Source organism: Lissotriton vulgaris, chromosome 4_1, assembly GCF_964263255.1.
Source record: "Lissotriton vulgaris chromosome 4_1, aLisVul1.2, whole genome shotgun sequence".
Taxonomy (NCBI): Eukaryota; Metazoa; Chordata; class Amphibia; order Caudata; family Salamandridae; genus Lissotriton; species Lissotriton vulgaris.
The window spans coordinates 705,316,878-705,344,001 of record NC_141691.1 but is presented as its reverse complement, the minus strand read 5'-3'; positions in this window follow the sequence as shown (position 1 = coordinate 705,344,001).

Below are 27,124 nucleotides of genomic sequence, written 5' to 3'. Positions count from 1 at the left end.
GACAGTCAGTCAAGCACCGTACATTTTAAATGACTGTGACTTCATCTGCGGAGCTCCACAAGGATCTTTCCTGATGCCAACCCTCTTTACTGTATATATGATCTCTCTATCCAGCATAATCCACTCACACGGCCTCAACATTGTTTCCTCTGCCAATGAGACACATCTCATTCTTTCACTCACGGACAAGATGCCCAGGACCTGGATCAAGTTTAATGCCTGCATGACTGAAATAGCCCATTGGATGAAGACCAATTGTCTAAAGCTGAACGCCAACAAGATTGAAATCATGATCTACTGGAAGATCACATCACTGTGGGACACTACCTGATGATGAACAAAGCTAAGATCAACACTCCTCTGTTGAAATGTAAATGTTACGCATTCGTTTTGCATGCATATTGCTCTATGTAAAGTTACCATCAGCTGCACCATTTTAAGTTGAGCCGCCATTTTGAATCGTGATTGAAAATAACCCTAGCTTGCTGTGATATGTCTCCATTAGTTTTTTCCTTTTTCTCAAGGTTTAACGCTGTCTCACTGAGTACATTTTCCTCGTCAGCACATACCTTTCCCACTAGATAGAGGCCTTCTCCCACCAGCCCAGCTGTGGGCACGGGCAGCACGACCTTCATTTATAGATAGCATGTACCCAGACATAGAGTTGAAACTTATCCTACTGTACCTCTTTGCTTTAGCCATTCTTGGAGGTGCCTTCGATTGTTTGAAATGTACTTAATGTATCTTTACACTGGCTGAAGTCAGTCCCTCTGCAGCAATCTAAGGAGGCTGGTCAGACTGGACTCCACTCGAGTGTACCATTAATAAATACCTTTGGTTTGTATTCTCCACTGTCTGACCGACTCTTCATTTGTATGGAAGGCTGAGAGGTGGTTCCGAGTTTCCCGGGTGACCCTAAACGGGCCACTTCCTTCATTTGGCGCGCAAACAGAGACTCCACCAGGCGACCAATCCCTGCCCGCGGACAGTTAAGAAGGTCGGGCCGCGTCAGGTCGGACGGGCAGACAAGGGATCCCTACACGAGAGAGCCTTGAACTTGCAGCAGCCCCATCTGTCTGACCGGGCAGAGCCTCGTCCAGCATTCATCCTGACTAGGGTCCTGAATGGTGAAACCCTTGGATCTGGCTGTTTGGTCTGAAGAGTCGGCAGTGGAGAATAAACTTGTTTGACAAGTGTGCACCAGGTGTTTGTTTTGGTTCTTTGTGGATATGTCACCATTTTGGTTTGTATTTGATACGGTCTGAGGACCGTCTTTGGACAAGCGCTTGAATTTGTTTGAGTTCTTTATGAACATGGTACAATTTTCGATTTGTTTTTGATGAGATTTCAGAAGCAACTTTGGTAAAGATATTTGCAAATATCTGCTAGGCATAAATAGTGAACTTCTTTTCTTTTGAAAAATGCTGTGTCTTAGTAAAGTGTTTTGTTTGGGCTGTCGTTGTTGTTCTGCTGATGCTCGATTGGAAGAAAGTCAGCCAACACCTCTAGTAGGCACTCCAAATTTTGATATATATGTGAAGCATGGCCTTGGCTCTATTCTGTTTAGTATGATATGGCACAAATATACGAGGGACAATGCTGAGTTGCAGTGGCTGTTGACGGGCACTTTTATTGAACAGAAAATTAATTTTCTACAGGAGAAATTGTTTGCAAAAAGATGTAGACAGTCTATGTTTGATTACCTCAGAACATGGCAAAAGGAGACTAAACAGAGATGAGTGAAAGCAGAAAAAGAGGCCCGGAAGGGGAGAATGCAGACATTGACTCAGAAAGTTGAAGCGCATGATAGAGACAAAATAGAAAAAGAAATAGAGTGTGCTGATAGGAGATTTCGAATACAATATGAAAAGTCTTATGTTGCTTGAGAAGAGAATGACACCTTTGTGGAGGAATTTTTAGATACTCAACCTCCACCTACATACGCCCCGCAGAGAATATACCCCGCCATGCCACAGCCTCAGTCATCCGTTACTTCTGTCTCTGCTGCTTCTGTTTCTTCTGCTAATAATCATGCTGTTTCAACCACAGCACCTCCTGCCCTTTCTTTGACTTTGCCTTCTGAGGCTAAGATGACTGCCAGTCTCCCTGCTACACCTGTTATTTCGGTATCCTCTCGCCAGCCCTTACACCTACGATACAACCAGCAACAATGTTGGTCTCTGTTACTTATGTTGATTCTCCTTCCCTGTTTCTCCATCCCCCGACATTATTGAGCATTGATACACTGGTACGTGGTTATGGGGACAGAGATTGGGCAACTACTAGGGAGCGACTGGGATGGATATTGATACGATCTAATGTTGGAGATGAAGAGAAAAAGGTAGTAGCCAATCAGGCCGCCCAGTGGGCTGGGAACCCCATTTGCATTGTGGAGTGTGATTAAAGATTATGAGCTTTTTGTGCATCAGCATTCCCTTTACCACATGTCGGCTACTTTGATTGGACTGTGGGAACAGTGTTTCAATGATGTGGCATCCCAGGTGATTTATGACATTAGGGTTCATGTCTATGCTGATGATATGGCACCTGAAATTTTTTGGGGTAATGTTGCGATATTGGTCGCTTATAGGAGTGGGCTGCTTGAGAAGAGTCGAAGACAGTATCCCAGTTTCCGATGAGGGAGGTCCATCCCATATATCACCCCGAAATACCTGAGCTGCGGGATCAGCATGATAATGTGACTAGACCACGGGTAGGGGCTTGGTTCCAAGAACAGTGGATTTACACTCCATGGAAAAGGAGTGAAGTTTCAACTAAGTATGGGCAAAATTTGCAAATTTGCGTTCTGCGAATTCGTGCGAAATCGCAAAACAATCCGTGACTTCGCGGATTTTCTCGCAAAATTGCGGATTTTTTTGCTATTTGCATTGGAGTACTTTCTACTGGCTTATCCAGTAAGTGCTCCCTCGTTGGGTAAATGTATAGTGCTTTTACTACACTGCAGCTGCTTAAAGGGCCAGTAGATGTGTCTCCAGTGACCATTTGTGCCTGTAACAAACACACAGTTTGTTACAGGCACACATGGTCACTGGAGACACATCTTGTGGCCCTTTAAGCAGCTGCAGTGTAGTAAAAGCACTATACATTTACCCAAGGAGGGAGCACTTATTGATTAGCCAGTAGAAAGTACTCCAGTTGAGTAGAAGTATTGTACAAAACGGTGGCATCTTCGTGGGCAAATACGCAGGGCAGGATTCATTCTGGCACAATGCTCCTGTCACAAAAATTCAACCTCAACAGGAAGCACTTACAGATACAAATTAAGCAGGTGCCCGAGTTGAATCTCAAATTCAGTAAAGTATTAACCCCTTCCATGCTCATGACGAACCCCAGCCGTCATGCACTACGGTGCTCGTGTGCTGATGACGGCTGGGGTTTGTCACAGCCCGCCCCTGTTCGTGCTGTTTACAGCACACCAGGGGAATCGCAGCCGCATGGAAGGGGTTAATCAGCCCTAAAAAATTGTGATGGGGCCAAACGGACGGGGCTTCAATGCGAGTTCACATGCCTCTTGTTTATAAAGGGTCAGAGACCGAGCAGGGCAGCAGATAAGGAGAAAGCAGGCTCCTGGTCACAGGAACTACACAGGGATGGCGCTCTGGAAACTCATTGATGCAGAGACCTCCTCAAGGTTACAGCTCATTTTCGGCAGCAGATATGGGGATAAAGGACACTTGCCCAGCCTCAACCTTGCTCACAATTTTTAAGGGCTGATTAATCACAGCACCCTCTGGTTCATCACAGCACCCTCTGGTTCACCACTGCGACCCTCTGGTTCACACCTGTCACCCTCTGGTTGCTCACTGCCACCCTCTGGTTCACCACTGCCATCCTATGGTTCATCACAGCACCCTCTGGTTCACCACTGTCACCCTCTGGTTCACCACTGTCACTGGTTCATCACTGCCACCCTCTGGTTCATCACTGCCACCCCCTGGTTCATCACTGCCACCCTCTGGTTCACCACTGCCACCCTCTGGTTCACCACTGCCACCCTCTGATTCACCCCTGCCACCCTCTGGTTCATTACTGTTACCCTCTGGTTCACCACTGCCACCCTCTGGTTCACCACTGCCACCGTCTGGTTCACCACCGCCACCCTCTGGTTCATCACAGCACCCACTGGTTCATCACAGCACCCGCTGGTTCACCACTGTCACCCTCTGGTTCACCACTGCCACCCTCTGGTTCATCACTGCACCCTCTGGTTCCCACTGTCACCCTCTGGTTCACCACTGTCACCCTCTGGTTCATCACAGCACCCTCTGGTTCACCACTGCCACCCTCTGGTTCACCCTTGCCACCATCTGTTTCATCACTGACACCCTCTGGTTCATCACTGACACCCTCTGGTTCACCACTGCCACCCTCTGGTGCACCACTGCCACCCTCTGGCTCATCACTGCCACCCTCTGGTTCACCAATGCCACCCTCTGATTCATCACGGTCACCCTCTGTTTCATTACTGCCACCCTCTGGTTCATCACTGCCACCATCTGGTTCATCACTGCCACCCTCTGGTTCACCACTGCCACCCTCTGGTTCACCCCTGCCACCCTTTGGATCATCACTGCCACCCTCTGGCTCACTACTGCCACCCTCTGGTTCATCACTGTCACCCTCTGGTTTAACAATGCCACTCTCTGGTTCACCACTGCCACCCTCTGGTTCATCACTGCAACTCTCTGGTTCACCACTGCCACCCTCTGGTTCATCACTGCCACCCTCTGGTTCACAACTGCACCCTCTGGTTCACCACTGTAGATTATGGGGAGAAAGAACACCTGCCCAGCCTCAACCAGGGGCTGGTTAATGTGTTACTGAATTTGAGCTTCAAGTCCGGCACCTGCTTCCTTATCTGTAAGTGCTTCCTGTTGTGGTTTCATTTTTGTGACAGCCTGAAGCATTGTGCCATACTTGTAACTATTCTCTGACCCTGCTTCGAGGGTCAGAGCAGGGTCAAAGAATAGTTGCAAGTAGGCAACGAACTCTGGAGGCGCCGCTCATGAAGCACTTACAGGATTACAGCAGGTGCCCAAGTTGAAGTTAATTTCTTTGTAACCATTTTGTAAATGGTTACAAAGAAATTAGCTTCAACTTGGGCACCTGCTGTAACCCTATAAGTGCTTCATTTACTTCAGTTTTTGAAAATCCGTCCCACTCGCGATTTTGCTGATTTTTCTGCAATTTCGCGAGATTCGCATACCGCGAAATTGCAGAAAATCCGCAAATTCCGCGAACGGGACAGATTTTACTCCCATGCTTAGTTTTAACCCTTAAGACTCAGTTGCCTGCCCCTAGGAAAAACCGACAGCATACCAATCAAAGACGTGGTGGCTTACGAACCCTATCTTGATTTGATTTCCATCGCATTTGATAGGGCTTTGTACTTTAGGTTTAGGGTGGGAACCCTACCAGTAGGCTATTTGACATCGAGATGGAAATCTACCTCCCAGCACTCCCCCTATTGCGCCATATGTTCCTCGAGGGTGGAGACGGTAGCCCACATCTTTTTTGAATGCCCAGACTATTGCAACCCGAGAAAGCGCTGGCTCAAACCTGTGTGCAGATTACTTGGCACTCGCCAATATTCAGTGGCCCTACGTATTTTACTAACAGATACCACCCCCCTTGTAGTTTGTGGCGTTTCAAAATTTTTTAAATGGTCTTGGTTGATCCGATCAAATAGGCTTTCTGTATCCATTTAATTTCTTTTTACCTGTACATACTAATCAAATTCTTTTTAATTGTACATATTCCAATGTTTTATTGTCTTTTTTATTTCATGGATGTATACCTATGTATATTTGTTGTATATCTTTTTTTAAATTCTATTGTATGTACTGCTTTTAAGATATTTTTATGTATCGAAATAAAGCATATCAACCAACCAATTGTAAAGATTTGACTGAGGCTGCATCCTCGACTGTTATGGTTCTTGTGGATATTGAAATGTTCTTTGGTTTGCTGGTTCCGGTTGATATTTGGAAACAACTGGCCATGCAAGATCATGTTGTGGAATTGGGGGTTACCTGGGATCAAATAAAGGCATGGGATCCGAAAAGGAAGCCTAGTGAGAAGCCTAGAGTGGAGATACTTGCCTTGCCAGGCCGTATTATTACGTATAAGCATTCTCTCATCCCGCCAAGAAAGGTAGACTGGGAAAAGCTCTCAGCTTGTCGTCAGAAGAAAGACATGAGTGTATCAGATTTTTTCACATGGTTTGAAGGTGTATTTCTGGATTACTGTGTGTAGGATTTGTCTGTTGATGGATGTGTTTGATTGTTTGTTAACAGATTTGCATCAAATTTACTTCCGGAGATCACAACTCGGATGCCGGCTTCTGAAAGTACTTGCTCCTCTTCTTCCGCTTTTGTTATTTGGAACATGGCACAGTATTATGATCATTGGGAGAATGAGGACAAGGATAAGATGGAGAAAAAGCATAAAGACTTAAAGACGAAGGTGTTGTTGTAGCAGGCTTCTAGGGGGAGTGGTTGAGGATGTGGTGGTTCGGACAGGCTGCTTCCGCATACTAGCTGGACTACTACGCCGGTAGGGTGGAATCAGTGTGCGTATTGCAAAGAGGAGGGGCATTGGCATAGTGAGTGTCCGGTTTTGTTGCAGAAGGTCTCGACCCCTAGAGGACGAGGTTCTCGTGGACGAGGTCATGAGGCTGGTGGACAGGACAGGGCTCAGCATGCCACGGTGTCACAGGATTGTCCTGATAGTATGTACTTTGATGGCAATAGGGGCGGAGAGTATTATCATGAGAATTACGACATGGACGAGGTGACAGTAATATCTCACAGCTAGGACAGAGTGAGGGACCAAGTCAGATACCTATAGATCAGCACGGTCCTTACGTTATTGCGGATTTGCATGGCTCAGCTAAGGAATTTTTGGTGGATACAGGTCCAATGAAGAGCTCTATTTCTCGTGCTCTGGTTACGCAGCAGCTCTGTCAGGCCATAATAATATATTGGTAGGATTTTCTGGTGTACTGGTTGGAGCCCCATTTCCAAACCTCTTACACCGACTATAGGTCCTTTTACGGTGCATTCACCATCTTTGTTGAAGATTAATTGTGGAGAAAATCTAATGGGTTTAGATTTATTAAAGAAGTTGCATGCTACCATTTATTGTTCCCCGGAAGGTGTTTACATGACAATGTGCCCGAATGTGGTCAGCGCTAAACAGTGTCTGTCCAAAGATGCTACCCTCCCTGTTGAATTTAAGGAGATGACGCTCACGTTGTGGGCAACGGGTGACACTGATGTAGGACTATTGCAGATATCCCCAGTTTCCATCAAGTTAAAGACAATGCCATTTTGCCTTGTATTCCTCAGTACAAAATACTGAAAGGAGGGGAGTGAGCATTGTCACAAATTATACAGGAATTGATTAAGTCAGGAGTTGTTGAAGAGACAACTGCTCTGCTAATGTGTGTAATAGCCCTATTCTTCTTATTCTTAAAAGAGCACCTTTGGGCTAATCCAATGATCATCTGATGTTCACCTTTTTGTGATTGATTAGCGCGAAATTAATAAAATAGTAGTTCCTCAGTTCCCAGTGGTCCCTGACATTACAGCCTTTTTGAGGATGATTCCTTGTACTGCTAAACTGTTTGGTTATTGAACTAAAAAAATGCATTCTTCAGTAATCCAATCCATCCAGATAGCAGGTACTTATTCGGTTTTAAACTAGCTGGCAGAAGCTTTAGCTACTGTGGAGCTCCTCAGGGCTAAACTGAGAGCCCTAGTATCTATAGTCCAGCTTTAAAAGCACAATTGGACTCTCTTGCACTTCCTACAGGTCATGTATTATTCTAATATGTAGATGACCTTCTCACCGCTGAGACTGAAAAGGGTTGCAAAGACAATATGGTTAGATTGTCATTGCATTTGGCACACCACAGACATAAAGTGCCTCTTTCCAAATTTCAATATTGTCGATAGGAGGTCACCTTCTGTCAAAGGAGGGTAGGAGTTTGACCACCCCTGAGAGCACCAGTACCATTGTTTAAATGCCTATCCCTAAAACTCAAAGGGATGTGTGCACTTTTATTGACATTATTTCCTATTGTCATCATTGGATCCCGAACTATTAATTATTAACAAAACCCCTGCTCGAACTAACCACTAAAGATATGCATGAACCCTTGCCTTGGACGCCTGAATGTCAGCAGTCTTTTGAGCAATTAAAAGTTGCGCTTTGCTCCGCTCTTGTGCTTGGCACGCCTGACTATGTGAAGCCGTCCGTGCTGTATGTGTTATGGGCTTATTGTCACATGCCCGTCTCCTTCGCTGTCCACCTTAAAATACCAGCTAGCACACCTCTCATGGCTTGATAGAATGGCGCATCATGTTTCTATGTCTGATCATTGCTCCCACTGTTTTCAAATAAATGTTGTTGATGAATAAATGATCACTCGTTTACCTATGTATATTGTGAAAAATCAAGATTGATACTGGTTGGCACATGCATTTCCATGTTTATTGTAACATCAAAACTGACAATGTGTATTTCCTTGTATAATTGCTGTATTTTTGACAACGTGTCCCCTTATACATATTGATGAGGCTCTCACGCATTCAGAAAACAGTTGAGCCTCATGCATAATTAATTACCTCCACACGCGGCAACTGCTGAAGACGCGTGTATGCAAACATCCCCAACAAGTGAATGGGAACCTATTTAAACCGCTCTCATACACCTTTCTGCGCTTGGCCTCATTGCTGATTCAAGCACTCACCTGGTTCCACTTCCCTGGCTCGGTGTCCCCAGAACGGCAGCTCTGCATTGGTCTTCTGACGTCCTGATTCCGGATGGATGACTTCCATCCGACGGCTTCCCTGTACCGTATACATAAAAGAGCGCATTTGATATTATTGAAAAAACTTCAGTTCTACAGTGAGTTTGTTTCACTAAGAAGATTCAAGACATTATCTGCTGATCGCTTTTATTTCAAAGACTTAACCTCACGAACTATAGAGAAGAATGCACATTAGAATACTATGATAGGAATTACCATATTTGCAAAAAAGGATTGACACTACAAAAACACACACTGAAACCTTATAGGTTGTGCTTTTAAAAAGTGGACAGTAAGTTGCACAGGCAAATAACGTCAAGGATTACTGCATCCTTATGTAATTGTCTATTTTATGTTATTATCTTTTCTTATCCCCAATTAATTTAATATATTTAGTCAAGTATTTACACAACCCTTCAAAATTGTGGCATCAGAATCTAAAGAGGCGCACAGAAGGATTCAGGTACCCAACAATTATATTGTGTTAATGGAGATAATGATATTGTTGAATTAATGTGAACATTTATACAGTGATATTTATACTGGCATTGTTTATTACAGATTGCTCAACCAATATTAACGCTGTTATGCAATACGTAACCCAGGCCCAACAGAATTGTTAGATAGGTAAGGATAATCAAAAAGACATGTTCAAGATTGGTTTGATAAATGCTGTAATTGTGTTTAGGCTTTAATTACACAGGTTTACGCCTTATTGTTTTTGTCTCTATACTTCATAGGTAGGAGTCTAGTGGAAGACTCAAGACACCCAAGATTGTTCAGTCACAATATTAAACCTGGTATTCGGTATTCTACCCATTCATCAGAAATCCTGTTTCCCCAAAAAGAAGACAGCTGGACTCTGTTTCTCTATCTTCTCACCCCAACCCCTTTCCCCCTGGAGACTTTCAGATTGACTTCTAGTCACCTACCAGGGACTCTTCTTGCCTCTGTTTCTCTCTCTTCTCACCCCCACCCCAACCCCTTTCCCCCTGGAGACTTTCAGATTAACTTCTAGTCTCCTACCAGGGAGTCACTCTGTTTTTTTTTTAGGGGGTATTGGGAATTGTCATCCCCAGTCGGTCTTCGTCGTCAAGGTGAAGCAATCAGGAATGAAGGTGAGTGCTTTTGTGACAGTACGTACATGAGATGGCTGGTTGTGCACTTTCTGTTTTAACATAGGCATTTGGAGGTAAGCAATGGCTGTGTGCTTATTTTTCTGCTCTTCTTGTACCTGTCTAAAGGGCCCTCCCGAGCTGTCTAAGAGGGGTTGCAGCAGTGTCAGTCTCCATAAGGCAATCGGCAGGGTTTGTACTAGATACTGACCTCACAGTCAAGGTGCCCCATGCTGTGGATACCCTTTTGAATAAGACCAGATGCAGCATCTCACCAGTGCACGTCTGACTGGTTATGAGCTGACTCTCTTTGAACCACATGTCACAATTAAAAGATGTGCCACTCTGAACCCAGCCACGTTACTACTCCTCCCTTGATTGTATCTTCCGGATGGAGGAAGAGATGAAAGGATTGGTAGACCTGACTGATGTTCCCTCATCTGACCCCCAAGGGGAACATATGTCGATGGCTCTTGTTTTAAGTTACCAGATTGCACTACAACTGCTGCATATGCAATCACAACACTGCAGTCAGTAGTTGAGACGTCATCAGTCGGCCCAAGCTGCAGAGCTTGTTGCCCTTATTCTAGCCTGCGAGTTGCGTGAGCGACTGGCTGTCAATATTTATACTGACAGACAGTACTCCTGGGTAGTCGCCCATAATTTTGAGTGGCTTTGGGCAGAGAGAGGGTTCCTCACTTCCCATGGGTTGAAGATCCAGCATGACTGTCTTATACATAGGCTTTTGTCTGCTTCGACACTCCCTAAGAAAGTGGCTATCATGAAGTGCAGCGCCCATACGAAGGTTACTGACAATGTGGGTAAGGGGAACGGTTTTGCAAACCAGACAGCCAAAGGACAGCCAAAGAGAAGACCCGAACGAAGATGAAAAGGATGTTTGTAGCAGGTCCCGTTAGGTAGGTGCCGGAGGTAGCCATGTTTGAGGATACACTAGAAAATGTTAAGGAGATACAGAATGAGGCAGCAATTGAGGAATTAGCAATATGGCAGGAAATCACAGCACGTTTGGATGAGATGGGGTGTTGGACTGATAAGTCAGGGAAACAGAGATGGATGCTACCAGATGCATATGTTCTCCCCGTAGTCACCATGGTGCACGGACCAGCTCATATCAGTGCTAGAGACATTTGTAAGTTGTTAGACCCTGTATGGCAAAATGATAATATCCTAAAGACTGCTGCTCATTTGGTCAAATGGTGTATGGTGTGCACGATGCACAATACTGGAAAAGGTACCCCTATGCGACCTAGTAATTTGGCACCTCCCACTTTTCCTTTTGAGGTCCTCCCGATGGATTACATAGGGATGGATCGAGTCAATAATTTGAAATATGTGTTAGTGGTTGTTTGTGCATTCAGTAAATGGGTTGAGGTCTATCCTATGAAAGAAAATACAGCTATAGCGACTACAAAGGTACTCCTGAAGGAGTTCTTTCTTCGCTTCGGCTTGCCCCGTTTGATCTGGAGTGATAAAGGAAGTCATTTTAATGCCAAAGTTATTCAGCTAGTTTGTGAAGGACTACATATCAGACAAACATTTCATGCTGCAAAGCATCCCCAGTCCGCTGGTTTGGTTGAGAAGTATAACAGTATTCTCAAACTGAAACTGGCAAAGATTCAGGAGACCACAGTGTTGCAGTTCCCAGATGATTTACCATTAGCCCTTTTGTCCACAAGAACCACTATGCATTCCAGGACATGATTGTCACCCTACGAGGTCTTGTTCGGGAGCTGGCAAATGTCTGGGGCGTCCCGCGGCCGCGTAGATTTTTTGAAATTGAATATCCTCTGTTAGTAGACTACCTGTATGAGTTAACTAAAAGTCTGTGTTCTATTCACCAACAGATCCAGGATTCCCTCCCGCCAGTACCCGAGGGGCCAGAACATGATATACGGCCTGGTGAATTCATCCTCATTACGAATTTTCAGAGGAAGAAGAACTTGGAGCAGAGTTGGAAAGGACCAGTCCAGGTCCTCCTTGCAACTGGCACAGCAGTAAAGGTCACTGGCTAAAAGAACTGGATTCATAGTCAACACTGCCACAGAGTGCCTTTACCCTTGCCCTAAGATCAGTGGGTCAAGAAAGGAATTGGGGACGCGGAGTAGGAGCAGGTCCCATGATTTCTCCCCTTATCGGATGCCAAGATCACGTGGACCCAAAAAGAAGCCAAGAACAATGAGGTACTAAATGTTGCAGTGCCCCCAGAGATTAAGGCCATTCAAGAGCCTCTTTCCACTGGCCCTTCTGCTTCTGAGCCCCTTTTTACTGACCTCTCTGTGCCTGGAGTAGCTAGGTACGATTTGCGCCACCGACTGAGGAACAGTGCACCAAAGGAGAAGTCAGATTAGCAGGGATGGACTGCGCAAGTCAGGGTGTACTTTGCTTATAGTACAATCAGTAGTTTAGGGAGAGTTGAGATTGACGCATTGTTTGGACATTGGACAGGATAGATTGAACGTGCTCCCCTGGAGGAGGGCACATTACCCTGTGCGACGTGGGATTTCTTCAAGCGCTACAATCAAACAGCTCAACCGCCGGTGCTCAAGAGCGCCAATGTTGATGAACAATAGGAGTCTACCAGTGAGGCTCAAATGGACACTGGAAACCCTTGTCTTTGCCATCAGTTTTATTGCATTCCTTTTTTCCCTGGTTCCACAATGTATTCATTTGGTCATCCTATTTCTGAAGAAGAACAGCAATTTGCACCTCTGTGCTCAGAGTGGGGTTTGTCTACAAAAAGTAAAATAGTTCTTGCATCCATAATTGCAACTGCATTGATATTTGTATTGGGGATATCTTGGTGGTTCTTGGAGGAAAAGTATCCTGTACACTCTTTGATTGGGACAACACCTGTTCCCCCTGAACACGTTTGTTACTTTGGCTCCTCATAAAGGGGAGCACCAAAAGACTTCCAATAATGATATTTTTATACAAATGTTGCACAAAGCTCATGGTGTGTCTAACACAAGGAATTGCTGGGTCTGTGGCTTGCTCCCCTCAGTTATACTCACAAAAGCGATGATTTGTTGTCCATGCCTTTGTCATACCTAGGAAGTTGTGAGTGGTGGTTTGAACTGTTTGTCATGGTGCACTACCTTTTTGTTATGTTATGTTATATGCTCTTGTAAAGCCCATGGCTGCCCCAGCAAAGGGGCATCCCAGACCCTTTTTTTCACCAGTCCACTCAACTTATGACATCAGTTGATTCTCGCACTTTGGTTGATTATATACGTTTTGTTCATGGGTTTACGTAAGGCGGTGCAAAATATCTCTGGTACTTAGTCCCCGGACTCCTCTATGAGCAAATATGACAAGGTGAAGAAGAATTACATGGCTTCAAATGGAAATGGCTGATTTTGAGAACTTTAATACTTCTGAGTACTTCCAATCATTTCAAGACAGTAACCTCACTAAGGACAAAGCAATACCGGTGTCTGTGGTCAGTTAAGAAGCTGCCTTTTGCATACAAGGAAAGGGGGAGATAGAGGTGGGGGATAGTAGATGCAATTTCACATACCCACTGAGCACGATCAATAGTCCCCCTCTGATCTTACCCCCAAATGTCTATTTTGAATCTGGATCCCAAGTACATGTCTGACTTCCTAGGGGATGGTCGGAAAGGTGTACCCTCTCTTTTCTTCTTCCCCTGGTATATGTTGCCCCGCCCAATTACCATAAAGATCAGCAATTGCAGCATAGGAGTATACACTTACCCCGAGTGAGAAGGGTCATTGACACAAAGGATATAGATCAGACAGATAGCATCCTGCAACAGTTTGAGGATGCTATGAAAGGGTATAGTGCCCTTTTGGGACCCCGTGTCCCAAAAGGGACATGGGGTCTTAACATTCGTCGGTTAACAAGGGTTGTTGAAGGGGTTATCAACATAACGGCTGGTATACTGATAAACATCACTACTGAGTCCCAGGCCACAAGGCTCATTACCTTACAAAACCAAATGGTGATAGACGTCATCCTTGCTGATCGCCGAGTGGCTTGTCGCGTTAGTGGCAGTAGCTGTTGCGTAGACATACCTGACCATGACCCCAATGTATAAGCTGCCATACAGAAATTACATAGACTCTCATCTGGCATACACCAGGAAAATGGCACTTGAACCCTATCTGGGTTGTTTTGGGATCTGTTTACATCCCGGGTTGGAAAATACTTGCTTTCCTAGCTGTAGTCGCTGGTATTTTCCTCACATGTTGCCTCTGTATTCGATGCCTCCCGGATTGTTGTCTTATTGTGTTATACTTTTCACCCCAAAGCTGAAGATATCCATCCATGATACTAATACTGTGATTATGACTCAGAAGGAAATAGGTAGGTTTAAGCAAATAGACAAGGGTATATTTGAGGATTCATCCTCCCATGATGCTGAGTACATGGATTGTTCTGAATTCTGAAGCCCATCTGTTATATACATGCTATTTTATCCTCCCTATTTCTCAACTTCAACTGGTTAGCTTCTGCTAAAAGAAGGGTCTGTTGAAATGTAAATGTTACGCAGTCGTTTTGCTTGCATATTGTTCAATGAAAAGTTAGCATTCGCGCCACCATTTTAAGTTGAGCCGCCATTTTGAATTGTGATTTAAACTAACCCTAGCATGCTGAGAAATGTCTCCAGTACATTGTCCTAGTTAGCACATACCTTTCTCCCACCAGCCCAGCTGCGGGCACAGGCCGGACGACCTTCATTTATAGATAGCGTGTACCCAGCCTTTAAGTTGAAACTTATCCTACTGTACCTCTTTGTTTTAGATGTATGAGCCTGAAAATTTCCATTCTGGGCAGTGCCTTCGTTGGTTTGAAATGTACTTAATATATTTTTATGGTAGCTGAAGTCAGTACCTATGTAGCAATCTAAGGAGGCTGGTCAAACCGGACTCCACTCGTGTGTACCTTTAATAAATGCCTTTAGTTTGTATTCTCTACTGTCTGACCAACTCTTCATTTGTCTGGAAGGCTGAGAGGTGGTCGCGAGTGACCCGTGTGACCCTAAACGGGCCATTGTCTTAACCACCTTCCTATCATTCATGTCAAGACCCTCAGGGTCATCACTGACAGCAAATTCAACATCACCTCCCAAGTCAATGCAGTCACCACCTAATTCTTCCATACTCTGAAGATGCTGAGGAAGATTTTCAAATGGTTCCAAATCAGCATCCAGAAAACAGTCATGCACACCTTGGTCACACGCAAGCTGGACAACATGAAACCAAAAGGATGCAGACCATTCTGAACTCGGCAGCCAGAATGCCTCTCAACCTTCCAAGCTGCACTTATATCACACAACACCTGAAGGAGCTTCCCTGGCTCTCCATTCACAAAAGAGCACAATTCAAACTCCTCACCCACACTTTCAAAGCACTACATAAAAATGGCCCAGCATACTTTAACAATCCCTTTTTTTTCACAAACCTTCTAGACACCTCTGCTTGTCCAAACTCCTACTTGCACACATCTCACACATACAGAAAACCAGATCCGGCTGTTGAGCCTTCTCCTACATTGTCCCTAAAATGCGGAATGACCTGCAACTACAGATAAGAGACTCCTCCTCACTTCTTAAATTCTGCAAGAAGCTGCAGACATGGCTTTTTGAGTAGTCCGACTAGGCCCTTGGCTTGGCTAGACTTCCACCTGCTTAGCACCAGGATACCCTCCCAGGTGATAGTGCAATCTAAGACTCTGCATAACATAATATAACATATCTGATTACAGTTCTTCTGAAGTAAGAAATACACGTTTGACCATTTTGGACTATGAAGGTGGGACCCTGGGATCTTCCTATAATGTGGAATAAGGAGGGTCCTGGGCATGGTTTTAAACAAATGCTCAAACACTACTCTAAGTCTTCATTGAAAAAATTAGCCTCTTCAGGTAAACTAACGGTTCGAGGTAACCTGCAAATTGTACTCCTTTATTGGTCGCCTTTCTAATACCAGAATTCGTGCTACACCTCAGTCTCTCACTGAACTTCTAGATGTGACGTCAGGGGCATCTGCTGACAGACTGAGTTCACCAGCACTTCACAGCTTTAGACAAATGCATTCACTCAGATTCAAACACACTCTGAAGAAATGCTGCCCCTGCAATAAACAAAACAGTGAACATTTACAAAATCCAAGACCAGAGATAATATGGTGAGAACCACTGCCAGCATTCAAAATCATAAGGCAAGTGCCGCAGCGGCGCAGTGGACCCCAGCCCACAGGGACGCCCATTCAGTCTAAAATCTATGGATATCTTCGAGGTATGGAAGCCTAAGGGGATCTCACCACAATCTGCAGCTTGTAATTGCACCTTAAACTCCCAGAAATGCTTTTATGACGAACGTATGGAATGGGAATAAACATTGGGTGACAGTATATTCTACATATATGTGTGTTGGACGGTAAAATAGTCATGTAACAATGCGAACTTCTAAATGAAAACCTATTTAATTTGTATGTGCTCTTTTGTTGTAATATACACAAGGCAAATAGTCAAGTGGCCTCTTTAGAATCGGAATTTCACTGAATGTATATTATGTATCCACTAAAACTGTACAGGCCAGATGGCCAAACAAGCTTCAAAGTAGAATACACAAATAGGATAGACAAAGGCAGACACGTTTGACATCCATATAACAATGAGCTGGCATCTGCTAATACTTGCTCCTCTGTACTAGTTGCTAAAAGCAGCTGCGGTTCTTTTCTGGGACCAGATGTAGCTTCATTTCTTAGGTCAACCCAAGTCTTGAGCAAGCTGACCATGCTGTATATTTAGCAGTGTGTGGCACTGCTGTGCATTACTCCACTGACACTGTGTTAAATAGGCTATCAGTTACGAATACATGCACCAAAACCTTATCACAGCCTTAGACTATCAAGTGGACCGATATCAGAAGTAGAGGCATACATGGTGAAGGACTCCAATTTTACATTTCTGTAGCTACAGATAAGGTATCTATTAGTACCCACATGTTGGGATGGAAATGTCCCCCTGCATAGATTTGGTGTATGTTCACCTGTCTCAAGTGCCAGACTGCATGTGGGCCTAGTGTCCAAACTTTTATTGTCGCCCTGATGTCATGCTAATCTTTCTTGTGTACAGAGGCTTAAGCCTATCCCTCACAATGTGAGATCCAGAATCTGTCTTGTGACCTGAAGGAGTGCCACCATCCAGACGTTGAGTTTCAGGTGGATTGTGGAACCTGCAAAAACCAGTGGCAGGTTGGACTGCACCACTACATTCAAAGACTGCACCCGAGGTGAACTCGGCCACTGCACTGAAGAGCTCTGCCATGGCTGCCCTGAGGCAACACCATTCTGAAAGCACGTTGGATGGATACTTCCACTGTCATTCTACTGCCCTCCTCCAGATCATGGGCTACGCCTCCAATCAGTGTTTCTTTTGCCAGAAGCAGGAATGAAGAAAGAATCATGCTGCAATCCCCCACAGAGACGGACACTTGTTAAGTAACGGGAGAAATGAACTGAAATCACAGAAATATGCACATAATGCTTGACACATGCCTAAAGGAGAATCTAACCCAAGGGGAGACCAGTCTAAACATTCAAAGGGGACACCCACGAGAGGGTGGGTGTAGTCCAGAATAGAAGGTGCAGTAGAACAGGCACTAGTATGTGATTTGTTACTGTTACCTGTTCTGGGGAGTATTACAAGTGCACATCAAAATATTTCTCGGTTGGACAATCAATTATTGCCTTGCTGTGTGATTGTTGAGTTCTGAGCTTGCACAGCTCCACAGTAGTTCCCTGAGAAGCATGTGACTGCTTGTCATTACTACCACTAGCACTAGAGTAATGAAGGTGTTGCACTTTGCCCAGTTTACAGAGCCATAGTAGGATGGATCCCGGGAAAACAGAGTCAAACAAGCCAAGCCCTGATGAGCCGCAGTAACCCCAGTTTGCCCCGGTGCTCCACCTCAAACAGGGTCTGATACTTTGTCTGTAAAATGTGGGAGCCAAACCACATCACTTAGCTCCAGTCCCAAGTTCTGCTTGAGGAAGGAAAGGATTGTTCCATAGAGTACTCAAAGAGCCGTGGTGTAACTAGGGCTGGTGCATTCCTGACAAACAATCTCCGAGAGGTGGGTGCACATCACCAAAAGTCGGCAATTTCTGATGGAGAAAGTGAGAGTCTGCTTTGTGCCTTAAAACTGGCATATCTGCTGAAAGAGGGAAGGAGTGGTTGTGACCACACAGGAGTAGAGACTGTTAGGAGAAGATACCCAGCATTTTCCCACCCAGAGAAGGCATACAGTATCAGAGAGCGAAGCCATGTAGCGAGTGACCTGTATCATGAATGGGTCCCCCGGTCGCTCCTACGAGCAGGCCCAAAGATTGCACCAGATCATGCGTGGCAGTCAGCCACTGTGGAACACAAACTAGTGCTGCTGCTGCCGACCCCAAAAGATCAAAAAGGCACCTCACTACTGTGAGCCCCTTGAGCCTGGGAGGATATAACTACACCTTGCCGCGGTAAGTCTGACCAGCCTGGAAGGCCGCACCTGCCCTTCTTTGCGGTGAGCCTGACTGGCCTGCAAAGAGGTCTGCTGAAGTTTCCAACAGCAGCTGTCCCTAGCTGATCTTGATTCTAGTGCACTACCCTACCTTAAAGCCACATCAGCTCCACTGCGTTAATGCATGCATAGTTTACATGTGCCCCAAAGAGCAATTAACAATAATATGCAAGACATATGTTCAGTACAGTGAACCTAATGGGTGGAGTTCCTTCACTACAGGTCATGATTCCTATTCTGAACGTGGGCCATACAGTCAAAGAGTTTATACTTATGTATGCACCAGGATGGAAAGGTGGCAGCACGGGAGGAATACATTTCACAAACTCTGCTGGAGAAGAGGTGGGGGTAAACCACACCAGCTCTGCTGCTTGTTTCTGCAACACACAAGGCCCATGTGCCCACTCCATACATACATGGCCATAGCGCTACTTTTGCATGTGGCAGCCACCCTAGAAATTGAATCCCCACTGCATCAGTCCATCTACTACTGGCCCTGCTCCTACTGGTTCATGCTGTCTTGCACTCTATTCCTTTTTTTCAGCAACAATGGGTACTACTGCTGGAGTAGTGTGTTGTGCCCCCGCAGGGGCTACTGGGGGGTTGAGATGGATAATAGGTTGCTGGTGTTTTATAGGGTAATGTGCAACAACAATGGATGTTTTCACCTCTCTTGATCCAGGGACACCATACCATTACCCAGAACTAAGAACCTGGTATACTCCTTTTCCACTTTACTCTCAGGGTAGTAAGGCAATAATAGTGAGGCCCAAGCTACCCTAGTGGCCCCTCGCCTCCTTATCATGTCTTCCATTCGATTTAAGTCCGGAGCTAACTGCTTTAAAATCATTTATACCCCTAATCTATCTAAAGTAGCAGCAAAACGGTTCAAGCACAACACCACTGAACAGTTTCCCGATTCCCTCTTTGTTTATCAATTCAATATTGGGGGCCTAGGGAAGCTCAAAAATGACTTATTTTTTTACACTCACGATATCCCTTCCTGATCCACCAGCTTCTTCAATTCCCTCAATGTCTCCTCCTCCTCATCTATCCCGCATGGAAAGCGGCAAAACATTTTTCCCTCCGCCAGCTTTAATGGCTCTTTTACCATTACACTTTATAATAATGGCACTGTCATGATACAAGCTACAGATTCCTGTCTCTCTCTTTTTGACGATCTCTTACACTCCTTTCATACAACCCATTCAAATATGATCTCCATAGATTCTTCCTTGAGCTCCTCTCCTTTCTCCCTTCTTCCTCCCCTGACTCCCCGATACTCCATCAGGCTGCGTTCCCGGGAGTCACAGGCCTACCCTTTATTTCCTCCTACTTGTGCTCCCTCAACGCCCATTCTTCCCCCTTCCCAATATGTTCCTCCCCCTATCCCGTCTGCTTTGCCTCCAGCATCAACTCCCCCTCCCCACCCTGCAACTGCCGAGTCACTAACGCGTTCGCCTCCCCCCTATTCCAACCAACCTCCCCCCTTCTTATTCCGACTGTTTTACAACCAGGCCTACCGATCAACTTTCCTTACCTTCCCCCTTCTCTCCACCTCTATCCCATCCTTGTCCGCTCTTCCCTGTCCCCGTTCCCTAAATTCTTCTCTTCCGCCCTCCTTTTCCCTCCCCTCCCTCTCCCTCAGCTTCCCAACCATGTCTCACCCCTCACCCCATCTCTTTCCGCTCTTCCCCGTCCCCTAAATTCTTCACTTCCGCCTTCCTTCTCTAGTCAACCTCCCCTCCCTCTTCCTTTGATTCCCAACCTTGTCTCACCTTCCTTCTCTCTTCAACCTCCCCTCCCTGTTCCTTTGCTTCCAAACCATGTCTCCCTCCTCGACAATTCCTTCCTCATTTCTCCCTCTGACCTTGCAGTCCCCTACACCCTCAGTTTCCATCTAGCCCAATCCCCCCATTCCACCAGTTACCTGTCCCCCTTCATCCACCGTTCTTAACCTAGAGTACCATCCTCTCTCTTCTCCCCATACTCCTTGCCTTCCTGGACCCCCCTCTTTCCCCCGCCTGTTCAGCCCCCTCTTCTCTCTTCTCCACGTACCTTTGTCATTCATCTAACCCCCTGTCCGCCCTCACTGTTCAGCCTCTTCTCCTCTCGTATCCCCTTACCATAGGCCTTCATCTGACCCCCCTCCTACTCCTCACCTTTCTCCTCGCCTCTGTTCAACACCAGTACAAATAATTTTCTTCCCACCACTGTTTTACCATCCACTCCTATCGCTCACCACCTTCCCCCACCTTCGACTATTGCTCCCCAAGTCTCCACCCATTCCCCCACCCCTCCCCTCCCTCCCTCTGCACTTCCTCCTTATCCGGTTCCCCCACCGCTCCCGTCCCCCCTCACCCTCTGCACTCCCGCCCTTATCCATCATGCCACCCAACCTTCCGTGCTCTTCTCTCCTCTCCCTGGAAAGCAAACTTGATTCTCTAATCTCATCTATTTCACAGCTTGTAGCGTCCATCTCACTTTTAAGCGCCAAGTTGTCCCCCTTCCCTAATATCCTCCCGAGGAGTTCTGTGCTCCCGCGCCCCAATAAAGCCAAGCACAATCTGTCCTCTTCAGACATTTCCAACTTACTAGCCAGCTACAAGACCACCAGCGTCACCCCCTCCACCTTCCTCTCCTAAGAATTCTACGCAGTTCACTATTCAGACCATCTCCTCTGTAAGATCCTACCAGCCTCCCTCGTACTGGGCACCCTCATTCAAGAATCTCATCCCTATCTCCCTTAACAGCCCTAACACCCCTGTCACCAAAACTGTTGGATCAGAACTGCACTGCTTGCTCCACAACTGCAGATCTGCAATCAAACACAAATTGGAAATTTCTGACATTATCACCCTCCAGAATCTTGACATGTTCTTCTTCACTGAGACCTGGTTTAATGACTCCTCTCATACTCTGTTTGATCTTCTGGTACCCACTGACTACTCTATCCTCAGTAATGACAGATCAGACAAAATTGGGGGCGGCGTCGCTATGATTTTCAGGAATTCCCTTCAAATGAAAGCCTTCCCTACCATCCCTTTCCGCACATTCGAATGACTATCCCTAGAACTGCAACTACATAATGGCTCACCCTTTAGATTCCATGCCATCTACCACCCGCCCGGTAACTGCTCTGCCTTTGTGGAGGAACTCACTGACTTCTTCAGTGACCAATTTTCTCAAAGTGACAGGCAGATCTTCCTGGGTGATCTTAATCTCCACTGGGGCTTATTGGAAGACTCGGCTGCCAACAAGCTTGCCACCTTTCTCTCATCTAACGATCTCTTCCAACATTGCTCGGAAACCACTCATTCCAAGGGCCCAATTTTGGATCTTGTTATATCCAAAGCAGACCTGCTGACTACTGATCCCCCTATCCATGTAGACCAGAGGTCTTCAAACTTTTGGATGCCGAGACCCCCCTTTCAACATTTTCAGGTGTGAGGACCCCCTCCTGACAAAAATGTCTAAACCTGTAGGCCGGGCTACTGGAATTATTAGGCAGGTGAGGACCAAATTACGAAACAGGTTTGACTAAATTGTGTGGGAAGAAAACGTAAATAATATTATGTTATTCTGCGTATTTTGGAATAGCATTGCTTCATTATTTTGACATTTTTCACACACAGTAACACTGAGGAACGATTTCACCACATCAGTACCAGTTTATAACCAAAATACACTCCACTCTGCAGGAATACATGCTGCTACATTAGAAGCTCACCTGGCCCTGGCCATGAGCAGCAGGGGTAACTTAGAACCCTGGCGGTCTTGTGCAGAGTTAAGCGGTTTACCAATACTGCTTTCCTCTCACCCCCTCCCTTCCATCCCTCTCTTCTCTCATCTCCCAACCCTGGATCCCTCTCTCACTTAGCAGGCCATTTTCTTTCAGCCCTTTTTACAACTTCTGAACTCTCCCCATGCAACCTCTCACTTCACCTTTAATCACCCCTTGCCATTCTGTATTTTCACTGCCCTCATCTCTAACAGACTCTCGCATTTATCGCATTTATCTCATCGCCTCTCTGGCCCCGTCACCTCTTGTGCTCCTCAGCACTTCCCATTCACCTCAAGTCTCTTAATTCAAATTTTTGTCTGTTTGTATCTTACAACTCTCCAGTCCCCCATTCATCTTTCACATCTCCCCTTTGTTCTTCCACACCTTCTTGAACCAACGTCCCTCTCCCCTGTTACCTCAGCACCAGTGCCTAATTTGAGCAGGTGGTTTCCGGTGCTCCGTACTGGCACCTAACTGTGCTCACTGGCACTATGACAGACTTCCACATGGTGGCTCTGCTCTGTCTGTATAATATAGAGATGAGCAGAACAGCTGTTTATTAATTCAATATACATTAAAAACAATAAACTCCTGACACCCATGCTATTCTTATAGCTTTGGGGGCTTTCAATAGTCTGAATAGTCACTCTTGTACAAGTGTTATGGTTGGTAGTTGCATAGGTATGGTCAGTGGCCGCGCAGGCCAGGCAATGGGTTGGTGGTTAAAGTTGCAGTGACCTACTGGTGAGGGCCCTGGCACATTTTTTATTGCAAAATAATCACTGCTGAGCACCCAACCCAGTAATCCCTCTCATCCCCTATCACTGCTGTCTCTCACCCATGTTGCATCAAATTATCTTTTTAGGTCACAGATCATCTCTCAGTTATCTTCTCTCATGCTTTAACAGTAGCCCTCACCTTTCGCTCACACTCCCTTCTTGCGTGTCCGCACTTCCCTTCAGCACTTCACATTTCTCCTCATCCCTGACCTCTTCAATCGAATACTAACCTTTGCGTCCTCTCTCATCCTCTCATCTCTCCTCACGGAGCTTACGGGTCGGACCGGTATGCTCCTCCCGGCCTGTGCCACTCTGCTTATTGTTCCCTAGTTCAGGATGGCATGAATTGTCTGTCTCACTTCTTTGGTGCAGACCGCGCAGTTATGGAACTTGCACCCTCCTTTGCTTCGCCCCAACAAAGAATATACAAATAAATCTGCATATTCATCAAACTCCAGCTCTGGTCCAGGCAGCACAACAAGTTTTGGTCCCAGAGCAGGAGTGGGCAAAAAGCATGGATTCATGGCTCTGCCAATGCCGCAGGTTAACAAACGGTTCCCTAAGCCTACATACTCAGTGCTTTAAAATTTTTACAACTCCAGCACATCCACCGGACCAAATTCTCACAAGTTGGAGTGCCGAGATGCAATGGAACTTGCATATAATGTTTTTATAAGAGAAATTTTTCTTATAATAGAAATTGGCAAAAGTGGAAAACACTTTGTGTACAGAAAAAAACCTTTTAAGATATATGAAGCCCTGGGAATTAGATGAAAGGTGGGATATTGGTGCTTTACAATTACACAGATAAATTGTTTCATTAAGGGACAACTTGTTTATGTGCTGTTTTCAGACAAGCACTATCAATGAACACCATGTAAAATAAGTGTTACTGCACATGATTCCTGCTAAATGGATCTCTCTTTAATGACCTCAGATGAAGGAAAGGTTGTGCAATCCCTCCGTGATTTGCTCACGAGACTTGAAGTCTGTATGAACATTTATTCTATTGTTTGTACAGCGCTATTTCACCCCTCTGTCACTTCTGAGCGCTAGGAACTAGATGAAAGGTGGGATTTTGATGCTTTACAAATACACAGATAAACTGTTTCATTAACGGACGACTTGCTTATGTGCTGTTTTCAGACAAGCACTATCAATAAACACCATGTAAAATAAGTGTTACTGCACACGATCCCTGCTAAATGGCTCTCTGTTTAATGACCTCAGATGAAGGAAAGGTTGTGCAATCCCTCCGTGATTTGCTCACGAGACTTGAAGTCTGTATGAACATTTATTCACTTATTTGTACAGCGCTATTCCACCCTTCTGAGCGCTAGGGCGTTAAACGATTTTTTTGTTCTTGGTAAATTTAATTTGTTGTTGAAGTGTGACATTCTTAAATTCCTGTAGTTTTATTCACAGCTGCGTTTCATTGAACTGTTTGAATGTAAGGAATAGGCAGAGTGGGGGCTCAGGGAGTGCTGGAACCAGAAAAAATAACTAAGCCTTCGTAAGCATTAGAAAGGCATTTAAATATGCAAATGGTCTTTAACGACCTGTCAAAAACTCGGGAGTGTCGGAGATAAGACTCCAGACACTGCCCAGCCAAGCCCACAGCTGCAGCAGCCTGGCTGAGACACACGGAGGGAGCAGGGGGGCTGAAGCCATTAAAGTTCGATGGGTCTGGGCAGAAGTGTGACTACGAGTGCGCGACCCCCTTTGTATTACTCCACGCCCCCCCTGGGGGTCGCGCCCCACAGTTTGAAGACCCCTGGTGTAGACTGCTCTGACCACTTTCTTGTTCCCTTCCGTTTTCATCCCTCGCATGTTATAAAGCTCGGTCAAACTAAAAGAGCTACTAACTGGTTCCGCAACAATAAAAACATTGATCATGACACTTTTTGTGACTCTGCTATGCAGTCACTTCCTAGACTTCACTCCAACACAGATGTCAACGTTCTCACCTCTCAGTGCCTCTCAGTCCTAGCTGTCGAGAAACATTGGAGAAAATCTCCTTCCACCTCCAATCTCTCTCGGTTACGTTCAACAAGATCCAAATACCACAACCACATCTTCCACGAAAAACCTTCACATTTCAAATCCCTTCTCTAATCAGCCAAAAACAGACCCAAAAAACTTTTTGACCTCATAAAAAACCCTAACTGTTTTCCCCTAACTACTAAGCAGAGGAGTTCACAAATAGAGCAGCCGACTTCTCTATTTTCTTTGATGAAAAGGTCAAAGCCCTGGTGAATTAGGTCGCCCACCCCACCGCCTTTGAGGAGCAGAAATCTTTAGTCACCTGGAAACATCTTGACGCCATCTCGGAAGTTGAACTCCTCAAATGCATCCGCGAAACCAAACCATCCAACCATTCTTCTGACCACATCCCTAGCATCTTTTGCCATCGATTTCTACACCCATATTCTCTCTTTCTGGACCAGGCTAGTTAATCTCTTCCATAGTCAAGGCTCCCTCCCAGTCGCCCTTAAATCAGGTCAGGTTACCCCTCTTCTAAAAAAACCTCTGCTGATGCGAACGACCTCAACAACTTCTGCCCTATCACCAACCTCCCTTTTCTTTAAAAAATCACCAAAAAATGTGTTGTGAAACAACTTGCCCTACACATTATGGACAATAATCTCCTCGACGTTTTCCAATCTGGCTTCATCCAAAATTGCAGCACTGAAACAGCCCTGCTCCAAGTGATTGATGATGCGCTGCATATACTCGACTCTGGGGAATCGTGTCTTTTGATTCTTCTAGACCGCTCTGCAGCCTTTGACACTGTTAATCATAGCACCCTCCTCAACACTCTTCAATAGAGAAAGGGATTGAATGGCACAGTGCTGAAATGGTTCGCTTCTTTCCTCTCTGACAGATCCCAAATGATTAAGATAGCAAACAGTCTTTCATCTCCATTGGCTGTAGGTCAAGGCGTCCCTCAAGGTTCTTTCCTGGCACCCACCTTGTTTAATCTCTAATTGGAACCATTGAGGAACCTCCTAAGCAAATCTGGGATCCATCACCATCTTTATGCGGATGACACTCAAATCAACCTTAAGGTGTCTTCCGCACACGATCTCTCACTACTCAACTTTACTCTCAAATCCATTTACAACTGGTTGTTAGCTCACCACTTCATTCTAAATCCTGCCAACACTGAATTCCTCCTCCTTTCTACCTCTCTTTCACCTCCTCCCATTCAATCGTGGATGGATCAGCTGAACTTACTCAACAACAAGCCCATCATTGTCGACCGGGCGAAATCAATAGGTGTCATAATTGACAAAAGACTCATCCTAATCTCCCACATCAATTCTATTGCCAAGAACGTACGATACCAGTTGCGCCTTCTGTGGAGGATCTGTCGGTTTTTCCAGGAGAAAGACTTAAAAACCTTCGTACAATCGCTGGTTCTCTCAAGACTGGATTATTGCAATTCTCTTCTGACGGGCCTACCTAAATCTCACCTCTCCCCTCTCAAATCCATCCTCCATTCAGCAGCTCGCTTCATTATAGGGTTTAAACGAAGTGACCACATCACTACTATCCTGTCCCCTCTTCAACGGCTTCCGATCGAGGCAAGATCTATCTACAAATCCGCCTGCATCACGCATAAAGCCTTGCATACGTCCTCCCCCCGTTACCTAGCAAACAAACTGAAATTGTTCGTAGGCTCACGACCCTCGCGCAATGCGGAAAAGCTTCTGCTTGAGCCCTCCGTCTTCAAAAGGGAAAGATCGATGGCACAATCCTTCTCAGGCAATGCAGTGAGAATCTCAAATTCACTTCCCCCATTGCTCCGTGCCACCTCCTCTACCCAGATCTTCAAAGCTGATCTCAAATCGCTCCTCTTTCAAAGACACTTTCAGAACTAATACTGTCATGCTCAGGCCCTTCTTGGAAGTTCACTCATTGTAAATTTGTATTTTTTTTTCCTGTACATTCCTCTCTCCTGCGTGCTTTGTTGGATTTTGTGTTTATGTAAACTTCATTTTTAGTTTGTAATGTTGTATTGTGTTTCCACTATTCTCTTGTAACGCAACTAGC